This window comes from Podarcis muralis, chromosome 3 (genome assembly GCF_964188315.1).
Source record: "Podarcis muralis chromosome 3, rPodMur119.hap1.1, whole genome shotgun sequence".
NCBI lineage: Eukaryota > Metazoa > Chordata > Lepidosauria > Squamata > Lacertidae > Podarcis > Podarcis muralis.
In genome coordinates this window covers 63,608,766-63,621,152 of record NC_135657.1, presented here as the reverse complement: position 1 = coordinate 63,621,152, position 12,387 = coordinate 63,608,766, and the positions used below count along the sequence as shown (strand labels likewise).

General features: G+C 46.4%; 1 long non-coding RNA gene across 1 annotated transcript in view; it reads right to left on the bottom strand.

Annotated features, from left to right (window-relative positions):
* Positions 1–2,335: 2,335 nt before the first annotated feature.
* The window catches only part of LOC144327264 (uncharacterized), a 76,757-nt gene continuing 66,705 nt past the window's right edge, over positions 2,336–12,387 (bottom strand). The window contains exon 3 of the long non-coding RNA XR_013392247.1: positions 2,336–2,464. This is a non-coding gene — a long non-coding RNA (uncharacterized LOC144327264). The remainder of the gene's footprint in view (positions 2,465–12,387) is intronic.

The window sequence follows — 12,387 nt, the reverse complement described above, 5'->3', positions numbered from 1 at the left end:
GAATAAGACATATCGTTTACTATTCTTATCAGTGATAGACTCAGCCTGACAGCTGCAAAGATAGGTTCATGCTAGAGAAATAACATTTTTAATCAGCTGGATTACTTTCTGAAAGGTTCCAAACTTTGAAGACCAGATAGAATACAGAATACAAACATACTATTACCATGGTTACATAGATCACTTTGGAGATGATTAATACCAGTATGACTTACGTTGTATGTGTGGTTGTGGAGGGGGGTATGTGTGTGTGAATAATTTTGATTTTATCATGAGTCAGTGCAATATAACTTAACATATTGATGCAAGTAATATTAGAATAGATTCCAGAAGAAGGGTACACACTCTGGTTTTATATTAGTTTTCATGAGTGGAAAAAATGCAGTTGGCTACAAATGTGCCATAATCCAAATCATGTAAACAAATGCAGAGGAGAGTCTTTTTAACAAAACATAAGAGAGAATAAAATTTGGGTACATAATCATTTCTGAAGTGTACCAAAAAGTTCATTCTTAAAAGTTGCATCAGCTTCCTAATCCAGATATTCATGGCAAAACAAACACTAGCTTCACATTTCATAAGTTACAACGCACAAACTTTTTTTAAAATCACAAAGGTCACATCCATAAGCAGAATAGGCAGGAATACTCACTTAAATGAATGGAGGATTCACTCTCATTTATCTCAGAAACGTTTTTCAAGAGAATACTCCAGTTAGTTCTTCTCCATATCATCAAAACATTTTGTGCAAATTACATGAGGGACAGTCTGCACTTTCTTCAATAGACAATATTGCCTCTAAATGGAGCTGCCCACACTTTGACTAATGTTGAGTGGCAAGCATGAAGTGTGAGCACAGAATTCCTTCTGAGCATTCTAGTACACAGACACCACCACCCCAATCTGCCCTGTGGCTACTAGATCAGGATGATTCCCCCTGTGCTGCCCCAGGAGCCACCCATATAGCCCTGGACCCATTCCTGAAACAATACAGGGGGCAGAGCTAAGTGGAAGAATCCAATCCTACTCAGTGCTGACTGCCTTTTGGGAAGGAGCAGCAGCCAGCATCGTGCAGGATGGGCTCCTCTTGCAGCACTTGTATCCCACAGGACAGGACTGATGCTACCATCAAAAGCTGTTGAGCAGAGGCATTGATCATGCAGGATGGGGCATCAGGAAGGAAGGAGAGTTGTGGCGTTGGGTTTATCGTCTTCCAGGATGATGCACCTCTGGCCTTGACCTTTTTCATATGGTTTTCCCACCCTGCTCTTTCTCCTTCCTTTCTGATGTCATGCCTCCTGATAGTCATGGATCACTCTGCGACAGTCCACCCTGATTCACAAGGATCCATGACTGTGTGTACCTGATCTGGCCCAAGGCTTGGTCGAATCCAGGGCACAGCCCTAGTGAGTATATATATTCCCTTTCCCTAAATAATAGAAGCAGGTCCATGCAAGCAATAATTTCACATTACAGTGTAGAAAAAAGTCCTTGCCCACACGGGAGCACATCTCACTTGTTCTCATAATGGCACTCTTAGACTTGGGCTTAATAGGGTTTCTCCATGGTGTGTGTGTGTGTGTGTGTGTGTGTGTGTGTGCGCGTGCGCGCGCACGCTGTGTGCTGAAACTAGAATGAAAACAAAAAACTTGAGTGTATGAATAATCCTATCCAAGGTTATGATTGACTGAATTAAGACGTATGCATCATTCCCCACAATGCCATAGAATCATAAAATCATAGACTTATAGGGTTGGAAGGGACCACAGGATTCATCAAGTCCAATTCTCTGCAATGCAGGAATCTCAACTAAAGCATCCATGAATGAAGACTAAAACAATACATAAATATTGATGGAGGACGGGGGAATACAACTAATCTTCGTTGAAAACAACCTAGTATGACTCAGATAACTAGTGTGGCGGTATGGCAAGAGTTCCAGACTTGGAATAGGGAGAAACCTGGATTCAAATAACAACTCAGCCATGAAGGGCACTGGATAGGGTTGCCATATTTTGAAGAGCAAAAAAGAGGACATATTTGCAGACTTCTGCATTTAACTATGGATCGCTATGATGACTACCCATGAAAAAGAGGATGCGTCCTGGGAAAAGAGGACATATGGCAACTCTAGGATGACTGGATGAAGGGTCTGGTTAATATCACTAACCCAACCTGCCTCACAGGTTTGTTGTGAGACTAAAACAAGAGAGAAGCATTTGCACCATTTTGAGCTCTTTGGAGGTAAGAACAGAAATGAATAAATGACTGTGGGTTTTAAAAACATTGTTCCAAATCAAACCCACATATACTAACAGTATATATTCTGTTCAAACTTTTATTTTTCATATACCTGTCATGGAAAATTGAAGTATTGGAGTTTCTACCATTGATATAAAGGCTGACATATTTCCTTCAGCAGGATGTTCTGCCGTCTTCTTAGGGGTTAATTATGTTAAGGTATCTGAAATAGAAAAGAAGAGAAATTCAATCGTAGGTTTCTGAACCTTCTGAACATTAGTTCTTGCAGGCTAATGAGGTAGCAATATACCGACAGTAATCCATATTATTGTATAAATGGGAAACACATACTTTAGGGGAAAACTCAGAGTTTCTTACCTCAACAAATGATTATGTTTTAAGCTTAATCTGCTTTAGATCTCAGTCCTTTGGCAAATTGCATGGAGCAACAATTATCTTGAGTTTTATTAAGCTGCTTTAGAATTGAAATCATTGGTAAATTTTGATCAAAAAACTTGTGATACTGAAAAAACCAAGGAAGGGGGCAAGGCCATGGAAGGTTGAGCATATAGTCAGTAAAATACACTTTATTGTGTATTTTAATCAAGAACAGAAGAGCAACAAGAAACTCCTGACTCTGCGAGTAAGTCCATTGCTACCTAGTGACTTAAGCATGGTTGAGGGACCTTCTTTAGTCTTAGGGCAAGTAATTAAGTATTATTATTATTATTATTATTATTATTATTATTATTATTATTATTATTGGTATTCTTAGCACAAAACTGGTCCAGCAGAAGGCACTTTAGATTGACAGATAGTGTGGCACAGGGATGACATGGGAATGGTGTCATGTGTACAGCACCCCTGAAAGGCACACCAAATATGCATTAACATGCAGTGTGTACACACCCTAAGTCTGAAAAATAGTCTTGCACAAGACCTCAGTATTAAATTGAAAAACAAAACAAAACAAATGGAAATATATATTCTGCACCCACCCACCAAAAAGCGCAAGACTCCATTTTGCTTGTTTTGAGACATAGTAACTCAGGCAGGGGTGGAGGATTGGGGTGCGGTGGGGGCGGGCATCCTGGGTGTCACCACTGAGGGTGGTGACAAAATGCTGGGCAGCACTCACTGCGGGGTCTGCAGCGTCCCTGAGCCACACGTCTCTCCTGGGAGTGACATGGAGGCTTGGGCGCCTGCAGGCACTGTGCTGCCCCAAACGGCCTGCCTACCACCTCCCCCTCAGCTGTAGGGCGGCTGAGAGGGAGGAGGCAGGCAGACTCCTTGGAGGCCCCACAAAGCATCCTGCCCCGGATGGCCCCGCCTCCGCGGGCTGCTGGCCCTGCCACTGGTCGCAGGGCATGCACGCCACCCCAGGCACCCAATTGGCTTGCTCCGCCTCTGAACTCAGGCAGGTAGCATTTGCTCATACACTAATGTAGTGGAAGCCTCTGTGCATGTGTACGGGTACAAAAATACCTGCACACATCTTCAGAACAAAAGAAGGCAGTGGAGGTAAAGGGAGTGATCAAAGTGGTTCGCAACACAGCAGTTGTTGTATGTGCAATTTATTTTATATTTAAAAGTCAATTATTATTATTTTTAAAAAAGGTATTCTTGGAAATACACCCTGCATTTTCAAAGCATAGATATGTTGCAGACTGCTATTGACTAGCCTCTCCACAATTCACAATTCCTATATGGAGCTGCTTGGCACTGCTGTTCATATGTAAGTCTGCACCGAAATGTGTTTATTGTATTTCTTTTGCTGCATAGTACAAACTAAATTATTTTTCAGTTGTTTCTGCTATTTCTTTGAAGTCCTTAAATTACACCAAACCTAATTTATAAGTATGAAACGTTTTAGGTTTCCTGCTCATTAATATTGATAGATGCAGCTGCCTTTGATATTTTGACAGAGAGAATAAAAAACACAGCACAACACCATGGCAGTGAGAGTCTAATGAGATCTCTGAAATGCAATATAGTCAGTGGTGTTGCACATTCAACAAAACAAATGATACTTATCCACTGAGTGTTTTATACAAAAATGTAGGAAATCGTATACAGCATATACATTATTTCTATGAGGAAAGCTGATCACCAGCCTTTTGCTGTTTTATGAAAATGTAAGCTAATAATCATTATGTTGGCATCTACTTCTGCACCCAGTTGAGTTCTGTTGTTACATTTTTCTGATCTAGGATTTATTTCCTAACCTAGTAACATTTAATTTAGTGAAAGAAAAGAAGCAAGTTTGTTGTAACAACAATGAAACAAAGGATATTGTCAGGTTGCTTAGCATGCAGCACTTTATTATCAAATCAATGGACACGGCGTATTTGTTTTTTCTATGCAGTCCACACACTCACTAGATCACACTGTTTGTCCCTGGAAAGAGCTTCTTGAGAAACTGGTTTCATTCCAAAAATAAAAGCTCATTGGAGATTGATTCTCCATTACCCTGCAGTATGTTCGTTTGAAAACGAATGTAGGTGGTTCTGGCAAGGGGGGTGTTTTTACACCTGCCCAATGATGTTGTGGCTGGGCATATACCAAGACTGCAACCACAACTTCCTTCTTCATTGACCTGGGACATGTGCAGGGAAGAAAAAGTGTGGATAACCTGATGAAGGTGAGGGTTTACAAATGTGCATCAAATAACTACAGTGGTACCTCGGGTTACAGACACTTCAGGTTACAGACTCCGCTAACCCAGAAATAGTACCTCGGGTTAAGAATTTTGCTTCAGGATGAGAACAGAAATCGCGCAGCGGTGGTGCGGCAGCAGCAGGAGGCCCCATTAGCTAAAGTGGTGCTTCAGGTTAAGAACAGTTTCAGGTTAAGAACGGACCTCTGGAACAAATTAAGTACTTAACCAGAGGTACCACTTTACACCCACCCTTGTGAATGGCAGGATCTAGAATTAATCTGGATTGAAAGTAGCATGTTGAGGATGAAGAATACTGCATTAAGAAAAAGTAAAAAAAAAAAAATGCCGCTTTCTTCAGTGGTTGGGGAAGGGGCTTTGGTCAGTTCCAGATGACCTGCAATTTGTGGGAGGTTAGAAGCTGTTTGCTATTTGTTGAACATTCATTTCTCTTTGTTTGCAAAGAAGTTAGATGATGCATTTAGCAAGTGTTAACCCACACTTTCCAAACTCTTTCCTTAAGTCTGATCTTTTGAAGAAGTAAAGGTAAAGGGACCCCTGACCATTAAGTTCGTTCGTGGACGACTCTGGGGTTGCGGCGCTCATCTCACTCTATAGGCCGAGGGAGCTGGCGTTTGTCCTCAGACAGCTTCCAGGCATTGTGGCCAGCATAACTAAGCCGCTTTTGGCAAACCAGAGCAGCGCATGGAAATGCCGTTTACCTTCCTGCTGGAGCAGTACCTATTTATCTACTTTCACTTTGACGTGCTTTCAAACCGCTAGGTTGGCAGGAGCAGGGACCGAGCAACGGGAGCTTACCCCGTCGTGGCGATTCGAACCACCGACCTTCTGATCGGCAAGCCCTAGGCTCTGTGGTTTAGACCACAGCGCCACATACCTCCAAATCAACTTTAATTTGGCAAGGTGTATTTGCTTCTTTGTGATGGAATCCTACTCCAAAATAGGGATAGCTTGGTTGTGCCTTTAGCCAGCACATTACATCAGCTCATGAAAAAGCTATGGCCCTGCCCTCTGTTTGTATATTACAGTTTCAGCTACTATCAGCAACAACCAACTTTGTGATCTACTGAACAATTTTTTAAAATAAAAAAATAGTCATCAGAAGTTATTAAAATTCAGTTGATCTGAATGGTTGCTGGACTGGCTTCTTCAGCGAATGAGTGGCAGGAGTTTATTCCCGGCTGAGCCAAGGTGTAGAAGTTACACCAGTGTAGCCCCTGCTGAGCCCAAGATGTGCCTATTCCAAACTCACTCATACCAACAGATCTTGGCTTTAGATCGCAAGGCTCTTAGCAAGGGTCATTTTTAGGTCAATTTTGCATCCCTTGCCTTTGTTTCCTGCACATTATGCCTCCTAAAATTCTAGGTTACTGCTAACAAGCACACACAGCAGCTGTGGAAGATGCTCCAGTCTCTGTTTTTCATTAACATCGTACCCAAGAGAAGTAGTCAGCTTCTTCACAAAGGACCTGAGAACCACCATGGGTTTGATGACGGCTAACAAAGCCTGACAGTTGTTAGTAGATCTGAAATGTGGGGTTGGTCCCTGTGGGAAACAAGTTGTAGCTTGACAAGATAGACTTTTGGTCTAATCTAGTGAGGTGTTACCCCTCTCCATATGTTTTCACTAGTACTAATTCACAAAGCACCAGGAGTGTGTTAGTTTCTGATTTGCACTCCCAACTCTCCCATGCAGCATGGAGTCTCAGGAGAAAGTACTGAGAAATGGTGTTATTTCTGTGATACCTCTTGTTACCACATGTACAGCAAAGGTAAACAAGTGTGTGTGTGGGTGTGTGCAGACACAAATGCAAATTCTGAAGGTCAGTTCCAAAAATCCCACGTGCTTCTCTTCTTCTAACCAATTGTAACAGTTTGTTTCAGCTTCCATACAGAGAGGTCATATGTGACACAGATTCCAGTTGATTTACTGAATTTTCATACCCTATACTTGCTTGCTAATTTTTGCTCCACAGCCTGTTGTGCAAGAGAATGTTCCTGCACTCACTGAAGGCCTCTGGTTTGGCTATCAAATTTGAAAGCTGTTATAGATGGAAAGTATAATATCATGCATAGTACTGCTGGGCTGTGGAATAGAGGGGAAATTAATTCCCCAGGTGATGTGAACATTATAGAATGACAAACTATAAATAAGACCACAACAAATAGCAACGAGTGGCCGATTCATTCTAAAACCTTAATGCAAAATCACCAGGGCCAGCGTAAAGACTAGTATGAATTATAAATCTGGTTTTAAATGCCAAAAGGAGCCTGAATGAATCTCTGCCAGGTAAGAGTTCTGCATAATTCCAAAACCTCCACATTTCTTTCTTTCTTGCTAGCAGAAACTTGAAAGCTGGAACATAGGAAGCTGCCTTATACTGAGTCAGACCTTTTGTTCATCTAACTCAGCACTGCCTATACTGACTGGTAGCTGCTCTCCAGGATTTCACACAGGAGTCTCCCCCAGTCCTACCTGCAGATGCCAGGAATTGAACCAGGGACCTCAGTGTTCTCCCACTGAGCTATGGTCCTTCCCTATAGAGATGAAATAGAAAGAACCAGTGGAATCTGTGACAAGCATGGAGCACTCCTGTTCAGGTTGCCAGCCCTCTTGCTTTGCAGCTTCCATTATAGGGATAAAAAAAGGTAAAGGGACCCCTGACCATTAGGTCCAGTCATGGCCGACTCTGGGGTTGCAGCGCTCATCTCGCTTTATTGGCCAAGGGAGCCGGCATACAGCTTCTGGGCATTGTGGCCAGCATGACCACATGGCGAACCAGAGCAGCGCACGGAAATGCTGTTTACCTTCCCGCTGGAGCGGTACCTATTTATCTACTTGCACTTTGATGTGCTTTCGAATTGCTAGGTTGACAGGAGCAGGGACCGAGCAACGGGAGCTCACCCCGTCACGGGGATTCAAACCACCGACCTTCTGATTGGCAAGCCCTAGGTTCTGTGGTTTAACCCACAGCACCACCCATGTCCCACATGGGTATTATATATTATAGGGATACTGTGTTCTAAATTGCAATTGGAAGCTATCTGAGGTTTCTTTACTAAAGAAAGGCAGGACAAACACGCAAGCACACACACACACACACACACACAGAGAGAGAGAGAGAGAGAAATTATCACTGAAAAAGCTTTTTCTACAGACTAAAGGAAAGGCAGGGGGGAGACATTGGGCTGTATCCAATGCTGCTGCTTTGCTGGGCCAACTGACTTCCAGGAGAGCAACGCAGCTTCCTCTTTTTCTCCTCTCCTCTCCACACCCCCCCCTCCAAAATCAGCTCTGGAGGGACTCTCTAGAGCATTTGGGGGGGGGCTCTCTAGAGCAGTGTTTCCCAACCGGTGTTCCGCGGCACACTAGTGTGCCGCGAGACGTTGCCTGGTGTGCCGCGGGAAAAATTGGCGGGGGGGGGAATAAAGGGGGGGGAAATTATTCCCCCACCGCCAGGTGTGGGGCTGGGGCGGGGGAAGCCCGAGCTTCCCCCTCCCCCAGAACGGGACCCAGAGCCATGCCGAAGCTGCGCGCAGCTTTGGCATCGCTCTGGGAGCTTGCGGGGCTGGGGGAGGAGGAAGCCCTCCGCCAGCCTCCAAACCATGTCGGGAGACAGCGGGATGGCGCGCTGCGCCTCTCCCGCTGTCCCCCGAGTTTGCAGGGCTGGCGATGGGGAGGAGCAGGCTTCTCCCCCCGCCAGCCTTCCAGCCAAGTCGGGGGGCAGCGGCAAGGGCGCGCTGCGCCTCTCCCGCTGTCCCCCGAGTTTGCGGGGCTGGCGATGGGGAGGAGCAGGCTTCTCCCCCCGCCAGCCTTCCAGCCAAGTCGGGGGGCAGCGGCAAGGGCGCGCTGCGCCTCTCCTGCTGTCCCCCGAGTTTGCGGGGCTGGCGATGGGGAGAAGCAGGCTTCTCCCCCCGCCAGCCTTCCAGCCAAGTCGGGGGGGAGCGGCAAGGGCGCGCTGCGCCTCTCCCGCTGTCCCCCGAGTTTGCGGGGCTGGCGATGGGGAGGAGCAGGCTTCTCCCCCCGCCAGCCTTCCAGCCAAGTCGGGGGGCAGCGGCAAGGGCGCGCTGCGTTTCTCCGCTGTCCCGGACGGCTTTCAAAAGCCTGCCTTCAAAAGCCGTCCGGGACAGCGGAGAAACGCGCTGCCTTTCTCCGCTCTCCCGGGAAGGCAGGCAGGGGGGAGCAAAGGCTTTCGCCCCCGCCCGCCTTCAGAAGAGGTCAATGACCTTCTAAAGCCATCCGGGACAGCGGTGAAACGTGCTGCCTTTCTCCGCTCTCCCGGGAAGGCAGGCAGGGGGGAGCAAAGGCTTTCGCCCCCGCCCACCTTCAGAAGAGGTCCAGGACCTCTTCTGAAGGCTGGCGGGGGGCAAAAGTCTTTGTCCCCCCGCCTGCCTTCCCAGGGGCTTTTAAATCGCCCCGGACAGCGGAGAAGTCCTCCGCTGTCCCGGGCGATTTTAAAATGCCGCCCGCCAGCATTTTAAGATTGCCCCGGACACCGGAGAAGTCCTCCGCTGTCCCGGGGTTTTTTAAAATGCTGGGGGTGGGAAGAAAAGCCCTTGTCCCCCCCCCAGCCTTCAGAAGAGGTCGGGGGACAGACTGTCCCCGGACCTGGTCTGAAGGCGGTTTCCCTAGGAACGCATTAATTGATTTTCAATGCATTCCTATGGGAAACCGTGCATCGCAAGACGAAAAACTCGCAAGACGAAGAGACTTGCGGAACGAATTAATTTCGTCTTGCGAGGCACCACTGTATCCGGAGAGGCGGCCTTCAGGCGAGTTTTAATTTTAATTTTCCTTCTCCCACTTAATGCCCCACGCTCGCCCGAGCAGCTTGCAGTCCTCGGTAACCACGGCGACCCGAGGGAGGGGAGGGAACAGGGAAGTCGAGGGCGGCGGCGAGCCGCGATGACGTCAGTGGGCCGCGCCGCCTTGCCCTGGCACGGTGTGAGAGCCCCGGCTAGTGGCGCGAGCTTCAGAATAAGTGGGATCCGCGTGCGCGAGACCGAGATCGCGGGTAAGGAGCTCAGCCCTGGGCAGGAGGAAGCGGGGCCGTGCGTGCGGGCCACATCCCCACAGAGAGCGAGCCTCCCCCGGCCCACCACTCCGGGCAGGTCCACTCGCATGAGGGGGCAGCGATGGCGACGGCCGGCAGCTTGCCTGCAATGCCATCCCTCGAGCAGGCGAGGAGCCCGGAGGCTACCAGATGCGAGTCCTCTTTCCCACCCTGCTCGGGAGTCCAGAGCACTTGGTCGCATTCAGGATCTAGAGTGGGGAAGCGGGGCTTGTGTCTGGGCTGGACACATTGGGCTGCCTGTGCCGCTCGACCTGCGGGGAGAAATCAGGGTGGGAGTCACGACCGTGAGGCAGGGCTGCCAAGTGTGGCAGAAGAGGACACGGCCGTCGCACCTGTCCTTAGGTAGGAGCTTCTTCCGTGTCGACCTGCTGCCCTAAAGTCTTGGCTTTTTTCTTGGCTTTTTGGCGGTTGGCACAGAAGGAAGGCAAGGGGGAGGGGAAAAAATTGAAACTTACACTTTCGTGCGTCCCTCCCGGCGTGACGCTGCGCGCTGACGTCACGGGGCTGTAATGGTGGTGTGCCTCGAGATTTTTTTCATGAAACAAGTGTGCCTTTGCCCAAAAAAGGTTGGGAAACACTGCTCTAGAGCATTGGGGGGGGGGGCATACAGGAGGATGAGAGGAAATGGAAGCTCTGTTGCACCAGCAGAACCCTTGTTGGCAAAGCACTGGATATCAGCCTTTTGGTACAGAGACACCTCTACATAAGCTTAAAGGACAAACAAGGATATTGTACACTGGTGATTTTACCAGTGGTTTTACTATTGCATAGTCTTTCAATTTAATATACTTAAGGAGCTATATTGGGTTATCATTAATATTTTACCCAATGTAAGTTTTGTTTGCTATATATAAATATTTAGAGCCCAAATGTAAAAGTGATATTAAAGGCAAACCTACCAAAGTCACACTTTCCAAAACAATAAGCAAATCCAAACACAGTCATCCTTTAGAATTCTTCCTTCTCCGAACTTTGCAATCCAATTCTGCCACCACGTAATGTGTACAAAATTACATAAAGTGCATAAAATGCCTATATTAGTGAAAATACCATACAAAATGCATTATATTAGGGGATATTGTTTTGCAAAACTGTATATATTGGGTAAAATTGCATACAAATATGTTTATTAGGATAAATTTGCACTAACATGCTGGTGAATTTTCAGGAGGATTTCTTTTTCAAAATTGCAACTTGCTGTAAAAATGTAGAGAACTGAATTTGAGATTGGAAAACAAAATAAACAGAGAACCCGAACTGACAGATCCATCTTTATCTAGGACAGAAGTGTATCAAGGCTAAAAATATTCAAAGTGTATAGCAAAAATAATGAGTGGGCAAGTTGTCCTATTTGTTGAATCATACTAGAGGATTTTGGAACTGAAACATATAATTATTACAGAATCATGAAAAATAAAACAGTACACAACAAATGGCATCGCAGAGACAAAAACAAATAAGCAAATGATAACTAGCAAAGCAGCAGCTGAAATAAAATTCCAGAAACAACATGAGCCAGAAACTGACGCTTTTCAGGAATGCCATGTTTTCGCCTGACACCTGAAAGCATATGGCAGTGAGGCTAGGCAGACCTCCCTTGTGAAGGCATTCCACAGCATTCGTGGCACCATTCAAAGTGGGCCTGCTCCTGAAAAACTCCTTGGTACATTTAGACCAAGGGTGGAGAATTAGATCTGGCTGGTGGACCGGATGGAGACATCCCCCAAACCCTTAGACAGATGGTTATGGGTGATGGGTAACAGCACCCTGACATCAGGTGAGGCATTCTCCTTTGTGCTTGCAGTTTGATTTCAAACCATGCAGGCTAAGGAAGTGTTTCCCTTGAGATTTTCTTTGCCCACGAAGTTTTAAATCATACCACGAATGCAAATGAAGCAGGGATTGCAGCTGACCCGCTTTCAGTAGGAATTGGCTCCATTAAGGAGCATCCAGGTAGAACCAATCCCAGCAGGGTTTGCATTTGGCCCTAAATTTGCAATGTGCCACATAGAAGCCCTGGAACAACCAGGAGTCTATCTTAAGGCTTCTTCTTGTTTCTTTGCATCCACACCTTTACCTGCTCCACACCTGATATCATATGTGACATCATATGTGGCATAAGGTCTGGTGCAGGTGGGCATGGCTTGGGGAAAATGTATGGAGAGCAAATTAAGCCCCCTGCTGGAGGTTCCCCAACACTGCTTTATGGCTTAGCATTATATGTGAACACAGCCACTTTCTCTGCCCTGCACAGTGCAACCCACTTATCTCATTTACTCAGCAGAAGTGATAGTGCTGTCATTAAAAGTTGTACGTTATGCTTTGCTGCATTAATATGATTTTAAATTCATCTGGCACAGCAGTGGTGGAAAGCCTAGGTGGGATAAGCCTAGA